Genomic DNA, 20,148 nt, shown 5'->3' with positions numbered 1-20,148 from the left:
CAACCTCCGCCTCTGCCTCCCGGGTTCAAGCAATTCTTCTGCCTCAGCCTCGCAAGTAGCTGGGACTACAAGTGTGCGACACCGCGCCCAGCTAATTTTTTGTATTTTTAGTAGAAATGGGGTTTCGCCACATTGGCCAGGCTGGTCTCAAACTCCAGACCTCATGATCTGCCTGCCACGGCATCCCAAGGTGATGGGATTACAGGAATGAGCCACCGCGCCCAGCCAGAAATTTTTTTTCCAAGTTCTAGAACTGGAAAGTCCATTGCTGTCTGGTAAGGGCCCAGGTCTCAGTTCACAGACAGCGCCTTATTGCTGTGTTCTCACATGCTAGAAGAGGCAAGGGGGTTTCTCACGTCTCTTTTATAAGGGCTCTGTCCTCATGACCCAATCATCTCCCAAAAGCCCCCCCTTCTAATACTATCACTCTGTAGGTGAGGATTTCAATATATAAATTCCAAGTAGACATAAACATTTAGACCATAGCACCCTCCCAGCTTAGCCTCCCAGTCAGCCACTGACTCATGGACCCAAAACCACAATTTTGATAATAGAGAAAAAAGAGATCCCTTATGACACCCCTTAACATAGACATGATGTTTGAGATGGATAAGTTACTGTGGTACTGAGTATCTTAACTTTGGCATTTCCTGAGCTGAGCATTTCAACTGGCAACTTAATTCTAAGATGTAATGAGTGTTTTAATGTTCATATTCTATAACAGAATCTAATGTTCATTTGCCCATCTTCCAGGCTTCTATTTTTTCAGGCACCGCAAGCCAAAAAATACATCTATGTCATGTGCATCCTCACCTAAGAAATTTTAAGCTGGCTCTTGCCTAAACCAGTCATTAAGAATCCATTGCCATGATCTATTATTAATAACATGTTCCCATTTCTTCATGTATAACCAGAGACCAAAGCTATCTTTATAGGAAAGAGATTGTCGGTCCCAATCTAAGCCCAGCCAACTCTCAAATCACACACTCTATGGAAGCTGCAGATGTTGGCTTTGATCACTATGATTCAGGAAGAATCATAACAGTAGATCCCATAGCTAAGAAAAGAGTCATTTAAGATAAGGAAGACATCCCTGAGTATTCAATATGGATGTGGAATCCAAAAAGATTTAGAATACTAATCTAGTATTTTACCAGGAACCTTGAGCAATTCACCTGCTTTCCATTATTGCTTTGTGAAAAAAGCGAAAATATAGTCATGAAAATGCCAGAGACGTTGGTGTTTGCTGTTGTTTTGTACACAGGGATCTCCATGTGTTGCTGAGGCAGGTCTCGAACTCTTGGGCTCAAGAGATCCTAACGCCTCAGACTCCCAAAGTCCTGGGATTACAGGCATGACTCACTGTGCCCAGCCAGACATACTGCTTTGATTAACCATCAATTATGTCCCAGGGTTACCAGGGACCTCAGCAAGTCATCTCTGTCATCTCCCTCATTTCTAAACAAGCTCACACCTAAATGATCCCAGAAAGATAGTCTTTGGAGAAGATACTTCACAATATCCCTTGGTAAAAACATTTCAGTATCTTGTAGTCAGGAAGTTCTTTCTAATGTGTAATCTACATCCTTTATGTTGCAATTAAAACACATTCCCTCTTGTCCTGTCCTCTATGGAAAGAGAACATCTGCTTAACACCACCTGAACAATATCCCTCCAAGAGATTATAAAATATAGGAAGCCCGTTTCAAATAGCTTCATGTAAATGCAACATGGCTTTATATGGGTCACCTTAGACAAAGAACATGATTAAGAGTCTTAAATTCCTAATTCCATCACTGACTTGCTCTGAAGATGATAGGAAGTTAAAACCATGCAGATGCTGTGCTTCAATTATCCCATCAGTAAAATGCAAATAATAAAACCAGAATGTTAGAACTCAGTTCTTCATACAGGAAAGAGATTCTGAGTCCCAATCTAAGCCCAGCCAAACTCAGAAATCACATACTCTGGAGAAGCTGCAGATGTTGGCTTTGATCTCTAACATGTCAGAAGATCATTAACAGTAATATATCAATAATATATTACCATAGGACCTGCAATTCCATTCCTAGGTGTATTCCTGAACTAACTGAAAATAAGCCCACACACGTGCATGTTCAAAGCAACACTATTCACAATAGCAGAAGGCAGAAACAGCCCAAATGTTCTTCAACGGATGAATGGATAAACAAATGTGATATATACACACAATGGAATATTATTCAGTTGTGAAAAGGTATGAAGTACTGACAAATACTCCAATGGAGATAAATAAACCAAACACTACACTAAGTCAAAGAAGTCAGACACAAAAGATCACATATTGTAGTATGTAGATCAATATCCAGAATAGATCAATCCACAGAGACAGAATGCAGATTGGTGGTTATCGGGCTGGAGGAAGGGCAGAATGAGGATAAACTGCTTAACTGGTAAGGGGTTTTACTTTGGAGAGATGGTAATGTTTGAAACTAAACAGGTTTGAAATATCCAGAATAGATCAATCCACAGAGACAGAATGCAGATTGGTGGTTATCGGGCTGGAGGAAGGGCGGAATGAGGATAAACTGCTTAACTGGTAAGGGGTTTTACTTTGGAGAGATGGTAATGTTTGAAACTAAACAGGTTGGCCGGGCGCGGTGGCTCAAGCCTGTAATCCCAGCACTTTGGGAGGCCGAGACGGGCGGATCACGAGGTCAGGAGATCGAGACCATCCTGGCTAACACGGTGAAACCCCGTCTCTACTAAAAAATACAAAAAACTAGCCGGGCGCAGTGGCGGGCGCCTGTAGTCCCAGCTACTCGGGAGGCTGAGGCAGGAGAATGGCGTGAACCCGGGAGGCGGAGCTTGCAGTGAGCTGAGATCCGGCCACTGCACTCCAGCCTGGGCGGCAGAGCGAGACTCCGTCTCAAAAAAAAAAAAAAAAAAAAAAAGAAACTAAACAGGTTGCAGAACATTGTGAATGTACTTAAATGCCACTGAATTGTTCATTTTAAGATGGCTAATTTTATGTGAAGTGAATTTCAGTTCAGTAAGTCCTTATTCAAAAAAACAAAAACAAAAACAAAAAAAATGCAGCCAGGCAGGGTGGCTCATGCCTATAATCCCAGCACTTCGGGAGGCCGAGGCGGGCAGATCACCTGAGGTTGGGAGTTCAAGACCAGCCTGACCAATATGGAGAAACCCTGTCCTACCAAAAGTACAAAATTAGCCGAGCATCGTGGTGCATGCCTATAATCCCAGGTACTCAGGAGGCGGAGGCAGGAGAATCACTTGAACCCGGGAGGAGGAGGTTGCGGTGAGCCGAGATCGTGCTATCGCACTCCAGCCTGGGCAACAAGAGTGAAACTCTGGCTCAAAAACAAAACAAAACAAAAAATGCTAGAAGCTGAGTGTGGTGGTCTGTACCTGTAATCCAACTACTTGGGAGGCTGAAGGAGGAGGAAAGCTTGAGTTCAAGGTTACAGTGAACTATGATCACCACTGCCGTCTAGCCTGGAAGAAAGAGTGTCTCAAATAAATAAATAAAAGAATGCTAGAAGAATTAATAAGGACAATGTCCATATAAGCATTTCCCAGGAAAGTTACCATATAAAATTCCAGGTAGGGACGGACGTGGCGGCTCATGCCTGTAATCCTAGAACCTTAGGAAGCCAAGGTGGGTGGATCACCTGAGCTCAGGAATTCAAGACCAGCCGGGCCAACATGACGAAACCCTGTCTCTACTAAAAATACAAAAATTAGCCAGGTGTGGTGGTATGTGCCTGTAATCCCAGATAGTTGGGAGGCTGAGGCAAGAGAGTTGCTTGAACCCAGGAGGCAGAGGTTGCAGTAGGCCAAGATCGCACCACTGCACTCCGGCCTGGGCAACAGAGCAAGACTCTGTTTTACCAAAAAAAAAAAGAAATATATATATATACACACACACACACATATATGTAGGACTGTAGCCAAAATGTTTATTATTATCATATCAATATGGCTAATTAGACTCTGTGCAAAGCATATAAGTCACAAACTATTAATAGAAAACAAAAGTATAGAACTTTGTCACAATTATACAATCACTATATGGAAATAAGAGCCAATAAACAAGTAAATGAATAAAGAGATTAACCAAGCACCTCAGCTAATTAGCTACAGCAACAATGACCACAGGAAAGCAATTCAAAAAAATAAGTAAATAAAGGAATGAACTTTAAAAGGCAATAATACCAAAATACTAAGACCCATTCAGTAGGGAAGTGAAAAAAGAAAGACTAAACATAGCAAAGTTTAAAAGTACATAAAAAGGGCCAGGCATGGTGGCTCACGCCTGTAATCCCAGCACTTTGCGAGGCTGAGGCAGGAGGATCACTTGAGGTCAGGAGTTCGAGACCAGCCTGACCAACATGGAGAAACCCTGTCTCTAATAAAAATAAAAAATTAGCGGCGCGTGGGCGTGCATGCCTGTAATCCCAGCTACTCGGGAGGCTGAGGCAGGAGAATCGCTTGAACCCGGGAGGCAGAGGTTGCAGTGAGCTGAGATCACGCCACTGCACTCCAGCCTGGGCAACAAGAGCAAAACTCCATCTCAATAAATAAATAAATAAAGTAAGTAAGTAACATAAAAAATGGATAAACCCTTAAGGCCAACATAAAAAGGCCATGAGAATCATTACTCTCACCATTTTGCAAATATCTTCATGCCCTCACTCTTTTCTCTCTTAATATAACCTTCTGGGGCAAGATACCAAGCTAAGCAGCCAAGAATACAAAAAAATGGAAAGGTACAGCTCCTATCTTCATGGATCTTACTGTCTTAGAGTATATCTCTTATGAAGAAACAGACATGTTTTGTTTCGAGATGGAGTCTTGTTCTGGGATCGCCCAGGCCAGTGCAGTGAGGGGATCTCAGCTCACCGCAACCTCCACCTCCTCAGTTCAAGTGATTCTACTGCCTCAGCCTCCTGAGGAGCTGGGATTACAGGTGTGTACCTCTACGCCTGGCTAACTTTTGTATTTTTAGTAGAGACATGGTTTCACCATGTTGGCCAGGCTGGTCTTGAACTTCTGACCCCAGGTGATCCGCCTGCCTCGACCTCCCGAATTGCTGGGATTACAGGCATCAATCACCACACCCAGCCTACACATGTTAATAATCAAAATACACAGACCATCTCCACTTCGTCCCTTCCCACGCCTTAAACCCAATTCAACTGAGCTTCCGGCCCTGCTTTCCTCCAATATTGTTCTTGCTATAATCATCAATGATCTCTGTGTTGCTAAATCCAACAATGTACAGTGATTACTCCCTTCCTGAAATATGCTCTTATGTTGGTTTCTCTAATAACAAGCTCTTAGATTTTCTCTTGAATTCCTTGGAGCGTGGTCTTCTCCTCCTACTCTATACTTGTTCTCTAGGAGATCTCATCCACTTCCCTTTGTTGTAAATACCATCTATATACTAATACCATCCAGATTTCTCTCCAGCGCCACTTTTGTGAATCAGCCTAGAGACTACGTACTTGATATCTACGCTTGTATGTTTTCACAGGCATCTAACACTTAGCATGACTAAAACTGAGATCTTCATTCCACTCCCCAACTCTAATCCAAATCTACTCCTCCTCCAATGTTTCCATCTCAGAAACACCACCTTCATCTACCCAGATGCTCAGGCCAAAAATCTGGAATTATACTTGACACCTTCCTCTTCCCACACATCCAATCCATTAAGTCTTGCCTGTCCTAATTCTAAAATATCTACTGAATCTTTCTACTTCTATCTCCACTGCCTACAGTCTAATCCAAACCATCATTGCCTTTTGCCTGGACCTCTGTAATACTTCCTAACCACACTTCCCCCATTTCTTCTCTTTCCAAATCACTCCCCACAATGTACCCACAATAATGGGGTACTGCTGTTGTTATTGTTGTTTTGGAGACAGAGCCTTGCTCTGTCACCCAGCCTGGAGTGCAGTAGCATGGTTTTAAGCTCACTGCAGCCTCAACCTCCCCAGACCAGGTGATCCTCCCACCTTAGCCTCCCAAGTAGCTGGAAGCACAGGTGTGAGCCACCACACCCAGTTAATTTTTTTGAACTTTTTGTAGAGATGGGATGTCACCACGTCATCCATGCTGGCCTCAAACTCCTGAGCTCAAGCAATCCCCCCGCCTCAGCCTCCCAAAGTGCTGGGATTACAGGCATAAACCACCGTGCCCAGCCCCAGAGTAACGTTTTAAAATAATATATAAGGTCATGACACTCATGCTTAAAACCTTCAAAATCTTCTAATTATACTCAGGATAAAAATCCAAAAGCCGGCCAGGTATGGTAGCTCATGCCTGTAATCCCAGGACTTTGGGAGGCCAAAGCGGGTATATCACCTGAGGTCAGAAGTTCAAGACCAGCCAGGACAACATGGTGAAACCCTGTCTCTACTAAAAATGAAAAAATTTGACCAGGCGCGGTGGCTTTCCTGATCAAGAAGTCAGGAGATCGAGACCATCCTGGCCAACACGTGAAACCCTGTCACTACTAAAAATACAAAAAATTAGCTGGGTGTAGTGGCGGACGCCTATAGTCCCAGCTGCTTGGGAGGCTGAGGCAGGAGAATGGCGTGAACCCAGGAGGCGGAGCTTGCAGTAAGCCAAGATCACGCCACTGCACTCCTGCCTGGGCGACAGTGAGAGATTCTGTCTCAAAAAAAAAATAAATAAATAAACAAATAATTTTAAAAATTACCCATGTGTGGTGGCACGTGACTGTAGTGCCAGCTACTCGAGAGGCTGACGCAGGAGAATCACTTGAACCCAGGAGGCACAAACTGCACTGAGCCGAGACCACATTACCGCACTCCAGCATGGGCGACAGGGCAAGACTCCACCACAAAAAAAAAAAAGTTCCAAAAGCCTTGCTGCCTGTAATTTCACCACTATGGGAGGCCAAGGTGGGAAAGGATCTCTTCAGTCCAGGAGTTTAAGATCAGCCTAGGCAACATAGTGAGGCTTTGTCTGTACAAATAATCAAAAATTACCTAGGCATGGTAGTGGGTGCCTCTAGTCCAAGCTACTTGGGAAGCTGAGGTGGGAGGATCCTTGAGCCTAGAAGGTCAAGACTACAGTGAGCTGTGATCACACCACTGCATGCTAGCCTGGGAAACAGAGACCCTGTCTCAAAAAAAAAAAAAAAAAAACCCGAAAGCCTTGACATAGTTGTGCCTAAGTCTCTATCCTCATTCTATGCCTCTTTCCTCCATCCCCTACTGTTCACTGTATTCCAACCATATCAATCTTCTTCCAGTTTCTCAAATGTGTCAAGTTCCTTCCTATCTTGGGAATTTCATACATGTTAGTCCCTTCCCTTTCTATCCTTCTAGTCTCTGCTTAAATATCACTTCTTCAGAAAAATACTTCTCAAACCTCCAGTTTAATTCAGGTTCCCCTACTATAATCTCTTTTTATTTTTCTGGCATAGGTTTGCCACACATTGCAATTATATGTTTATTGGTATAATTATTTGTTTACTGTCTCTTTCCTCTGGACTATAATCTCCATAAAGGCATGGACATCTATTTTTCCACTCTACTCTTAGTATATTGACCTAGTGTTTAGCTTAAAGTGTTTAGTAGTTGAGAATCAGTATAACTTAGAGGTTAAGGGCAGGGGAATGTGGAGCCAGGTTGTTTGGACTCGAATCCTGGTTCTGCCATTTGCTAGCTATATATCTTGGGCAAATTGCTTAACTTCTCTGTGCCACAACTGCTACATCAATAAAATGAGAATAAAAGTACTTATGTCATAAGGTTGTTAGTGAGAATGAAAAGAATCAACACAAAGTGCTTACTACAGTACCTGGCACAAAGCATTCATAAGGACTGGTTCTGATCAGAACCAATATTTGATAGACAAACAAAAGTCTGAAAAAGTAAGAATTGAGACACAGAATCACAACCAAGAAATAGTTCTAAAAGGCTTCACAGGGATATGTCATAACTTAAAAAAAAAAAAAAATCCATAGTACATAATACACAGCATTATGGTATCCTCACCGCCTACTGAAGGAGTACACATGCAACAAACATTTATCAAATGAATGACTGAAAAATACACACTCTGCTATAATCACTAGATAGAATTTTTAAAAAAATTTTTTGAGACAGGGTCTTGCCATGATGATGCCCAGGATGGAGTATAGTGGTGTGATCTTGGTTCACTGCAGGCTTGATCTAACAGGCTCAGGCAATCCTCCTGCCTCAGCCTCCCAAGTAGCTGGGACTACAGGCATGCACCACCATTTACAGCTAATTTTAAAAAATTGTTGCCAGGCGCAATGGCTCACCTCTGTAATCCCACCACTTTAGGAGGCCAAGGTGAGTGCATAACCTGAGGTCAGGAGTTCAAGACCAGGATGGCCAACATGGTGAAACCCCATCTCTACTAAAAATACAAAATTATCTGGACATGGGCCCAGGCGCGGTGGCTCACGCCTGTAATCCCAGCACTATGAGAGGCCAAGGTGAGTGGATCATCTGAGGTTGGGAGTTCAAGACCAGCCTGACCAACGTGGAGAAACCCTGTCTCTACTAAAAATACAAAATTAGCTGGACGTGGTGGTGCATGCCTCTAATCCCAGCTACTGGGGAGGCTGAGGCAGGAGAATCGCTTGAACCTGGGAGGTGGAGGTTGCAGTGAGCTGAGATTGCGCCATTGCACTCCAGCCTGGGCAACAAGAGCGAAACTCCGTCTCAAAAAAAAAAAAAGGTTATCTGGATGAGGTGATGGGCGCTTGTAAACCCAGCTACTCAGGAGGCTGAGGCAGGAGAATTACTTGAACATAGGAGGTAGAGGTTGCAGTGAACTGAGATCACACCACTCACTGCACTCCAGCCTGGGCGACAGAGTGAGACTCTTTCAAAAAAAAAAAAAAAAAAAGGCCGGGCACAGTGGCTCATGCCTGTAATCTCAGCACTTTGAGAGGCCAAGGCGGGCGGATCACGAGGTCAGGAGATCGAGACCATCCTGGCCAACATGGGGAAACCCCGTCTCTACTAAAAATACAAAAAATTAACCGGGCTTGGTGGCGGACGCCTGTAGTCCCAGCTGCTCGGGAGGCTGAGGCAGGAGAATGGCGTGAATCCAGGAGGTGGAGCTTGCAATAAGCGGAGATCGCGCCACCGCACTCCAGCCTGGGTGACAGAGCGAGACTCCGTCTCAAAAAAAAAAAAAAAAAAAGGCCGGGCACGATGGCTTGCACCTGTAATCCCAGCATTTAGCACTTTGGGAGGCCGAGGCGGGCGGATCACAAGGTCAGCAGATCGAGACCATCCTGGCTAACACGGTGAAAGCCTGTCTCTACTAAAAATACAAAAATTGGCCGGGCGCGGTGGCTCAAGCCTGTAATCCTAGCACTTTGGGAGGCCGAGACAGGTGGATCACGAGGTCAGGAGATCGAGACCATCCTGGCTAACACGGTGAAACCCCGTCTCTACTAAAAAGTACAAAAAAACTAGCCGGGCGAGGTGGCGGGCGCCTGTAGTCCCAGCTACTCGGGAGGCTGAGGCAGGAGAATGGCGTAAACCCGGGAGGCGGAGCTTGCAGTGAGCAGAGATCCGGCCACTGCACTCCAGCCTGGGTGACAGAGCCAGACTCCGTCTCAAAAAAAAAAAAAAAAAAAATTAGCCAGGTGTGATGGCATGCACCTGTAGTCCCAGCTACTCGGGAGGCTGAGGCAGGAGAATCGCTTGAACCCAGGAGGTGGAGGTTGCAATGAGCTAAGATCGCACCACTGCACTCTAGCCTGGGCGACAGATCAAGACTTCATCTCAAAAAAAAAAAAAAATATATATATATATACATATACACACACACACACACACACACACACACACACACACATATAAAATCCCAGCCTCCCAAACTGCTGGGATTACAGGTATAGTCCACTACACCAGGCATAAAGACCTTTATAATTAGAAAATAACAGGCCGGGCGCGGTGGCTCAAGCCTGTAATCCCAGCACTTTGGGAGGCCGAGGCGGGTGGATCACGAGGTCAGGAGATCGAGACTATCCTGGCTAACATGGTGAAACCCCGTCTCTACTAAAAATACAAAAAACTAGCCGGGCGTGGTGGCGGGCGCCTGTAGTTTCAGCTACTTGGGAGGCTGAGGCGGGAGAATGGCGTGAACCCAGGAGGCGGAGCTTGCAGTGAGCCGAGATCACGCCACTGCACTCCAGCCTGGGAGACACAGCGAGACTCCGTCTCAAAAAAAAAAAAAAAAAAAAAAAGAAAATAACAATAATTTTTTTTTTTTTTTTTGAGATGGAGTTTCGCTCTTGTTGCCCAGGCTGGAGTGTGATGGCGCGATCTCGGCTCACTGCAACCTCTACCTCCCTGGTTCAAGCGATTCGCATGCCTCAACCTCCCAAGTAGCTGGGATTACAGATATGCACCACCACAACCAGCTAATTTGTATTTTTAGTAGAGACGGGGTTTCTCCACGTTGGTCAGGCTGGTCTTGAACTCCCAACCTCAGATGATCCACTCACCTCGGCCTCCCAAAGTGCTGGGATTACAGGCATGAGCCACCGTGCCCGGCCGAAAATAATAATGATTTTTAAAGCTGGACGCAGTGGCTCACACCTGTAATTCCAGTACTTATGGAAGTTGAGGTGGGCAGATCACTTGAGGCCAGAGTTCAAGACAAGCCTGGCCAACATGGCAAAACCCTGTCTCTACTAAAAGAAATACAAAAATTAGTCAGGTGTGGTGGCACACACCTGTAATCCCAGTTACTCGGGAGGCTGAGGCACAAGGATCACTGGAACCCAGGAAGCAGAGTTTGCAGTGAGCCAAGATTGTGCCACTGCACCAGAGCAAGATTGTCTCAAAAAAATAATAATAAAATAATTTTTGAATTAAAAATAAAGATTCAACTTTTTACTTTGTTTTCCTAGCTAGGATTTGAACCTATATCCTTTTACTTTAATTTGAAGGGTACTGAGGGGAAAGAGGGACAAATATGCTGTTTTAACTTCCTCTTCCCTATTAAAGTTTTACCAAAGCATCTAAACTTCAATCTAAGAATCACTATCATGTGTTCTTTTGGAAAACTTTATTTTGTTATAATAATAACATTGTTACTAACAACTGGCATATACAGCACCTAGCACTGTTCTAAATGCTTTATACATATTAACTAATTTAGTTCTTACAACAACTGTAACAACATTTTACAGATGAGGAGAGGCACACAGAGACTAAGTAACTTCCCCAAGTTGTACAGCTAGTAAGTAGGGGTGCTGAAATTTGAACCAGGCTGCTTGACTCCAGGAGTCAGTGCAACTATGCTGCTATTCAAAAGTCTGGGGAGAGAAATTTTTCTGTCCTGTTTTCAGTGGTCACCTAGAATAAAATATTCCAATTTTCTCTGCAAGTCAAATGTGCTTATTAATCCTCTCCAACTCAGCAAAATTTCAGATGCTTCATTACACTATAGGTATATATGCCTATGATCTATTCTGGAGAGCAGAAATAAGTGATGAAATCATGAAGTGTGAAATTTGTTTCAGCTCATTTTACAGAAACACAACTTCAGGCCAGGCACAGTGGTTCACACCTGTAATCCCAACATGTTGGGAGGCTGAGGCAGGCAGATCACCTGAAGACATGAGTTCGAGACCAGCCTGGCTAACATGGTGAAACCCCATCTCGACTCAAAATACAAAAATTAGCCGGACACCGTGGAACACACCTGTAGTCCCAGTTACTCGGGAGGCTGAGGCACGAGAATCACTTGAACCCGGGAGGTGGAGGCTGCAGTGAACCAAGATTACACCACTGCACTCCAGCCTGGGCCACAGAGTGAGACCCTGCCACAAAAAAAAAAGTAAAAAATTGGCCGGGCGCGGTGGCTCAAGCCTGTAATCCCAGCACTTTGGGAGGCCGAGACGGGCGGATCACGAGGTCAGGAGATCGAGACCATCCTGGCTAACACCATGAAACCCCGTCTCTACTAAAAAAATACAAAAAACTAGCCGGGCGAGGTGGCGGGCGCCTGTAGTCCCAGCTACTCGGGAGGCTGAGGCGGGAGAATGGCGTAAACCCGGGAGGCGGAGCTTGCAGTGAGCTGAGATCTGGCCACTGCACTCCAGCCTGGGCGACAGAGCGAGACTCCGTCTCAAAAAAAAAAAAAAAAGTAAAAAATTAAACTCATTAGTCAAGCATGCTAGATATTTAAGTCATAGTTATCCTTGACTATGTAAAACCCAATGTTATCATACATTAAATACCAGACAAATATTACATGTAGCAATCTTAAGTGACGGCTTAAATGGCAGCAGGGAAACTTAAATTTACACAATCATGATTTATGATTCCAACTTTTCAAGGGGATTAAGGATGCTATGACTGAAGGCTCCAATCCCTGTAAATACCCAGGGCCCACCTCACTTCTTCTTCCCCCGTCAGCCCTTGTTTATTTCCTTCAGAATACTTGTTTCAGTCTAAATTTCAACATTTACCAAATACCTATGTTTTCCACTGGAATAAACTCCATAAGGATAAGAACACCTATGTCTACCATTGTATCCCAACATCTAATGAGTCTTCAATAAATATTTGCTAGATGAACAAACGTCTGCAAAGGTAAGGGTTGATACACACAGTCACAATCAAGAAATAGCTCCACAAGGTCTGATGGGAATATTTCTGACCTCAGAAATAAACAGTACCCAGCCTGGATGACACACCGAGACTCCGTCTCAAAAAAATAAAATAAAATGAAATAAAATAAGAAATAAACACAGTACCAAAACAACACACAATGAAGAAAGAAAAAAAATTTGGGTAGAGAAGTGAAGATTATTAACCCTAAGAACAGAGGAAGAGACAGAAAATAAGTTAGAAAAGAAAAGGAAGGAGGCCGGGTGCTGTGGCTCATGCATGTAATCATAGCACATTGAGAGGCCAAGTTGGGTGGATCACTTGAGGTCAGGGGTTCAAGACCAGCCTGGCCAACATGGTGAAACCAGGTCTCTACTAAAAATGCAAAATTAGCTGGGCGTGGTGGCACGTGTCTGCAATCCCAGCTACTCGGGAAGCTGAGGAGGGAGAATCACTTGAACCTGGGAGGCTGAGGTTGCAACGAGCCGAGATAGCGCTGCTGCACTCCAGGAGGCTGGGTGACAGAGCGAGACTCCATCTCAAAAAAAAAAAAAGTAGCAAGTTGCCCAAGAACTTAAATAACATCTGTTCATTGTTGTTGTAAAACAGCATAGAAGTTAACACTTGAAGAGTACTTTATCCTTTTAAAGCATTTTCACATACTTTTTCTCAACGTAATCAACGTAAGTATTATAATGGGCCGGCACGGTGGCTCACACCTGTATTCCCAGCACTTAGGGAGGCCAAGGCAGGTGGATCACCTGAGGTCAGGAGTTTGAAACCAGCCTGATTAACGTGGTGAAAACCCATCTCTACTAAAAAAAAAAAATACAAAAATTAGCCAGGCACATGCCTGTAGTCCGAGCTACTAGGGAGGCTGAGGCAGGAGAATCGCTTGAACCCAGGAGACGGAGGATGCAGTGAGCCGAGATTGCACCATTGCACACCAGACTGGGCAACAAGAGTGAAACTCCATCTCAAAAAAAAAAAAAAAAAAGGATTATGATGGATGTTTTACTTTTCCATTCTTTAAATACAGACTCAGAAAAGCATTCAAAGCCTTTGATTTGAATCTCAGCTCTACTATACCTACTGTGTGATCTTGGTTAAATTATTTATTGTCACTGAGCTTCAGCAAAAAAAAAAATGGAAAAAACAGTCTCTCTATAAGGAAATTAACATCTACTATAAAGGACTCTTACAAGTATTAAATGAAATAACACATGTAAATAACATGACACAGTAAATGCTCAATAAATGACACTAACCTTCCCTACAGCCTCCTTAAATAATTTATACAAGACTTCTCAGTAGTAAACCTAGGGCTTAAACCCAGATCTCCTAATTACTTAATCTATTTTCTCCTTACATTACATTGGCAGGCTGCCACATAGTACTGGACACATAAATACATTCTGACAATAAATAATCACAAAATTTTTATCCATCAGTAACTAATTTAGCTGTGCAAAAACAAAAAAAAATTGATCATATTAACCTGGGGGAGCTAGAAAAGATAAAATATAAATGACCCCAAACCACAGGACAGGCTGTACCAGAACACTTCTGTACAAACAGAAATTAAGACACTGAAAGCTCTCTCTGAGTTTATGAGGAACAATTGGAGAATGAAACAAGAATGACTGTGATTAAAGGAACTTAAGTTTTTTGGGGATAAACCAAACCACTGGGCAAAAAAATGTGGATTCCACTCCAAAATAACTCTATCAAGGCTGAGGCATATCTTGGAAAAAGACACCTTACTGTGCTAACAACGAAACATTTTCTCTTATTCCTTTAAGAGTGAGATAAATTGGAAGAATGAGAGAAACTGTCAACTTAAACAGACAACATTCACCAATATGCTTGAGGACCATAATGTTTGGATTCGATATTAACAAGCACCCTAAAGTTACATGATCAAAACAAAAGTTTTATAAGTATCCTAACACATATTGAAAATATTGTGAAAATTATACAGTATAAAAATATATGGCCAGGCACGGTGGCTCACGCCTCTAATCTGAGCAGTTTCGGAGGCCAAGGTGGGCGGATCACAAGGTCAGGAGATCGAGACCATCCTGGCCAACATGGTGAAACCCCATTTCTACTAAAATACAAAAAATTAGCTGGGCATGGTGGTGCACACCTGTAGTCCCAGCTACTCGGGAGGCTGAAGCACAGGAATCTCTTGAACCCAGGAGGCAGAGGTTGCAGTGAGCCGAGATTGCGCCACTGCCTCCAGCCTGGTGACAGAGCAAGACTCCGTCTCAAAAAAATAAATTTAAAAAAATGTAAGCCAGGTGCATGCAGCTGTAGTTCCAGCTATTGGGGAGGGCTACTTGAGCCCAGGAGTTTGAGTCCAGCCTGAGCAACATAGGGAGACCTCATCTCTCAAAAAAAAAAAAAAAAAGTAAATTACTACTTTATTAATAAAAATAATTGTTTTTTAACGACATACATAACTAATATTTTTCAAGCGATGTACATAACTCTGTTCCAGGTCAAGTTCTAGAAGTTCAAATCTTCAATCATCTCCAAGAACTTTCTTACTAAAAGACAGAATTCATTTACATTCTGAACCTGTTCAGTTTTTAAAGGAAATGTCAAAAGAGAACCCAATCTAACATTGACAGAACAATGCAAGATTTAACCAAGTAAGTTAAAAGCTGAGTGAAAACACAAAAAATTAGCCGGGCATCGTGGCCTGCGCCTGTAATCCCAGCTACACGGGAGGCTGAGGCAGGAGAATTGCTTGAATCCGGGAAGTGGAGGTTGCAGTGAGTTCCACTGCACTCCAACCTGGACGACAGAGCAAGACTCCATCTCAAAAAAAAAAAAAAAAAGAAAAAGAAAAAAGAAAAAAGAAAAAGAAAAAAAGCTGAGTGAACTTCTATCACAAAGCATGGGATAAGTTGATTAAGTTGATAAGCTCTATCCCTGTAACCTCCCATCAACACCACCAAATTTCTTGGCCTCAATTCACCTTAAGCCTCTGCCAATTATTTCCTGCAGAAACATAATAAAATATTCCTAAGATTGCTTCAAGACACTCACAGCAATTTCCATTTGTTATTTAGCATTCATTAGGAGTCAATGAGATATTCTTTATAACTCTAAATTCTACACAGAACTTATCAATTCCCAGTGGACAATGTTGCTTTCTTCTCTACATTCTTTTATCTGATATACATTCTCTTCTACCATAAAAACTTTTTCAAAAATGCACATTCTTAGCTTAACTCCCCAATCTAGATTCTCCATAAAGATAGTCTGGTGGCTCTTCATTAATCCCTTTCTGGGAGCACTGAGGTCGTGTAACTAGGAAATTGCTCATGATTAAGGGGCATTCATTTAAATCTTGCTGACCTCACACAAAAAATTAAAGGAACAGTAATCTTTCCAAAACTTACACAAGAATACTAAAATAGTGGGAGAATGTAGCCTTGTACAGTCTCCACTCAAGGACAAGGAACTGAATCTCTATACCCTTAAAACCACTCTCTTGGCCGGGCGCGGTGGCTCATGCCTGTAATTCCAGCACTTTGGGAGGCCAAAGCAGGTGGATAACGAGGTCAGGGGTTCAAGACCAGCCTGGCCAAGATGGTGAAACCCCATCTCTACTAAAAATACAAAAAATTAGCCAGGTGTGGTGGTGGTGCCTGTAATCCCAGCTACTCGGGATGCTGAGGCAGAGAACTGCTTGAACCTGGGAGGCGGAGGAGGTCGTAGTGAGCTGAGATAGCGCCACTGCACTCCAGCCCCGGGGGGCAAAGCAAGACTCTGTCTCAAAACAAACAAACAAACAAACAAAAAACACCCTCCTACTGATTCTACATACTTTGGAAACTTATCCAACCCAGAATGACCTCAAGACTGATTTTTTTTTTTTTTTTTTTTTGATACAGAGTTTGGCTCTTGTTGCCCAGGCTGGAGTGCAATGATGTGATCTCGCTCATGGCAACTTCTGCCTCCTGGATTCAAGTGATTCTCCTGCCTTACCCTCTCGAGTAGCTGGGATTACAGGCATGCACCACCACGCCCGGCTAATTTTATATTTTTAGGTTTCTCCACATTGGTCAGGCTGGTCTCGAACTCCCAACCTCAGGTGATCCACCCGCCTTGCCCTCCCAAAATGCTGGGATTACAGGTGTGAGCCACTGCACCCGGCAGGCTGATATTTTTTTTTCCCCAACAAAGAAGTGACACAAATTAGGATCATGACACTGAATCCGATGAAAATGAGAGACTTGGGCCGGGCGCGGTGGCTCAAGCCTGTAATCCCAGCACTTTGGGAGGCCGAGATGGGCGGATCACGAGGTCAGGAGATCGAGACCATGCTGGCTAACACGGTGAAACCCCGTCTCTACTAAAAAATACAAAAAATTAGCCGGGCGAGGTGGCGGGCGCCTGTGGTCCCAGCTACTCGGGAGGCTGAGGCGGGAGAATGGCGTGAACCCGGGAGGCGGAGCTTGCAGTGAGCTGAGATCCGGCCACTGCACTCCAGCCTGGGCGACAGAGCGAGACTCCGTCTCAAAAAAAAAAAAAAAAAAAAAAAAAGAAAATGAGAGACTTAGTCCCCAACCTTTCCAAGTTGGGAAGGAAAAGAGAACCACAAAGGAGTTTCATTTAAATATCTCAATATTTGAATGATTTCTACATACAGCCTTTTTTAGCTTTTGTATGTGCAGTGACCAAACTAGTAATCAAATATAACAAAACTGGGCGGGCGCGGTGGCTCATGCCTGTAATTCCAGCACTTTGAGAGGCCGAGGTGAGCGAATTACTTGAGGCCAGGAGTTCAAGACCAGCCTGGCCAACGTGATGAAACCCCACTTTACTACAAATACAAAAATTAGCCGAGTGTGGTGGCGCGCGCCTGTAGTTCCAGCTAGTCAGGAGACAGAGGCAGGGGAATCGCTTGAACCCGGGAGGCAGAGGTTGCAGTAAGCCAAGATTGTGCCACTGCACTCCAGTTTGGGCGACAGAGCGAGACTGTCTTTAAAAAAAAAAAGAGAGAGAGAGAGAGAGAGAGACTCCTTGGGTTTCCTTTGGATACTCCCCAGAAAGCAGACCCTCATACAGGACAAGTGTTTGCCTTCAAAGTCTTGACCATCCTCTACCAGACTAACCACAAACACCATAGTTGTTAAGATTTCCAAAGAGGCTGGGGAGAAGGAGGATAAACCAACCAGGAAACAATGTAGACAACAAGGTTATCAGGAAACAAAGTAGGCAACAAGGTTATCAAGAAACAAAAAGAAACTGTCATTGCTACACTAGCTAAAATGATACAGACTTTGAAAAGCTAAACAGCCAAGAAACCACATGGTTCCTTTACTTCTGAAGTCTCTAGTGACAGGATTTGTATTCCTAACAGTCTATATTCCTAGGAAAAGAGGGATCACAGGCGATCAAACAACAACTCACTGTTTTCATAACTTGACTGGTAACTGGGGGAAAGGGAACTGGTAAATGACAAAAAGTGACTTACAGTGCATTTAATGATCTGTTGGGGATATGGGGGGAAGTCACGTCCCAGACATCAGCCTCAGTTTCCCCACCCAAAAAAAGGCGAGAACATGACACTTCGCTCAGAGGAGCCAGAGGACCTTGTTCCATACGCCTCCACCTACTCAAAGGTCCCTTCAAACGCTGGACTCAGTAGGGGTCCCCAGTTCAACTGAGGCATGACACCCGGAGACCTCGGGGTGGGGGGAAAGGATAAAGGAAGGAAGGTCAAAGTGCGCAAAGCTCTGTCGGTTCCTGGAAAGCCATTTTCCCCACACACTGGGGGTGCCCTAGACCCAACATCTCCTCCCAAAAGAACCACACCGGGAAGCCCCAGCATCTCTCCCTCCTTCCGGCTTCTCCCTCGGTTCCGGGCTGCCCCTCCGGCCGCGCCCCTCAACGCAGTCCGGTAGCCCCTCCTCTGGCAGTGTCACGGCGGCCGGCCCGCCTGCCCACCCGCCGGCGCCAAGGTCTTCTCAACCCCGCGGCGGAAGGATGCCGGGCTGGGCCTCCCAGGCTCCTCCTGGGCCTACCTGCAAGACAGACGGGAGCTCGGTTTGCAGTCCAGCGGACAAGCTGAGCCACAGGGAAAAAGAAGGAGGAGGCACGAATAAAGCAAAGGGTCCGTTCTACCGACCGGCAGGAGAAGGCGGCTTGAGCGCGGGGCCTCGCGGATAACTCAGTCCTCAACCCGGCGCCGCCGCCGCCGCTCAGGAGACATCAAGCAAGAAGACGGCGCAAAAGATCACCGAATACAAGAACGCTCCAGACATCAAAGGAGGAACGCCCAAGCAATCGTTCAAGGAACCGCAGCCGAGCGCCGAAAAGCAGCTCAACTCCTACTCAAGGTCCGACTCCTGTCCGAGGCATAAATAAACAAACCCAGATCATAAGCCACAGGGTAAAAAAGAGCCTGCGCTTCTGCCATTTTCTGTGGGTCGCCGGCAGTTAAGGTTGTTTAGAGAACTGTAGTTTCTCGTGAATGTGTTGAAGATCAAATCATAGCGCAATAACACTTGTTGTCTATAGCCCCGCGACTGTTTTATGGACTCCCAACACTCTTTATCCCAATTGAGCAAATTACTTAACCTCATTTGACCTTTGGTTTCCTAACAGAACAGTGAGGGGAATTAAAAATCGTAGAGAAAGAAAACGAGAGAGAATTCAGGCTGAGGAACAAAATGAACAGTCTACGTAAAAGCTCCAGTGTAGCCCCCACAAAGCATGATTAAGAGAAGCTGGGAAAACCCAGAATTTTGTAGCCTGACCATAAGGCGGGGGTGGGGAGGAAAAGTACACGGATTGCTTTTCTCTTTTATTTTCTTCCAAAGGCCTAGAGCCACAGGTGTGCTTCTTACATAATAAGCAAAAGTCTCTTTGGGTTCAGAACCTGATAAAGTGTTGACATTTTCATCATTACAACAATGGCTTTTTCCTGTAGTCTCTTAGTTGATAAATGAATATGCTCAGCACAAATAGGAATTAATGTGTACATCCTAGGTATGATTCAATAAATCACAAAGATCACTGCTAGTATGGTTACCAAGTGTGAGCAATCATAGTCTACCTTACATCCTCCTAGGGAGGTTTACACCCTTCCCCACTACTTAGGAAGGGTGTAAAAAGGAAACAAGATAGTCCCAGTTTGGTCGGACGCAGCGGCTCTCGTCCATAATTCGAGCACTTTAGGAGACCAGGCTGGTGGATTGCTTTGAGCCCAGGAGTTCAAGACCAGCCTGGGCAACATGGCGAGACTCCAGCCTCTACGAAAAAAAAAAAAAAAATACAAAAAGTTAGCCGGGCCTGGTGGCTCCCGCCTGTAGGCCCAGCTGCTCAGGAAGCTAAGATGAAAGGATATCCTGAGCCCGGGAGGTGGAGGCTGCAATGAACCATGATCATACCATTGCCTGATCTATGGAACAAGACCCTGCCTAAAAAAAATTTTTAAAGGCCGGACACAGTGACTCACGCCTGTAATCCCAGCACTTTG

At 44.4% G+C, this 20,148-nt stretch overlaps 1 protein-coding gene across 1 annotated transcript in view; it reads right to left on the bottom strand.

The window, feature by feature from the left end:
* AMBRA1 (autophagy and beclin 1 regulator 1) overlaps window positions 1-18,940 on the bottom strand; it is a 198,534-nt gene extending 179,594 nt beyond the window's left edge. The window contains exon 1 of the mRNA XM_025357274.1: window positions 18,692-18,940. The gene's annotated coding sequence lies outside the window, so the exon portion shown is untranslated. The remainder of the gene's footprint in view (window positions 1-18,691) is intronic.
* Window positions 18,941-20,148: the final 1,208 nt, after the last annotated feature.

The sequence above is a fragment of the Theropithecus gelada genome, chromosome 14 (genome assembly GCF_003255815.1).
Source record: "Theropithecus gelada isolate Dixy chromosome 14, Tgel_1.0, whole genome shotgun sequence".
In the NCBI taxonomy this organism is placed as follows: domain Eukaryota; kingdom Metazoa; phylum Chordata; class Mammalia; order Primates; family Cercopithecidae; genus Theropithecus; species Theropithecus gelada.
Note: the sequence above shows the minus strand (reverse complement) of the source record. Positions and strands in the feature narration are given on the sequence as shown.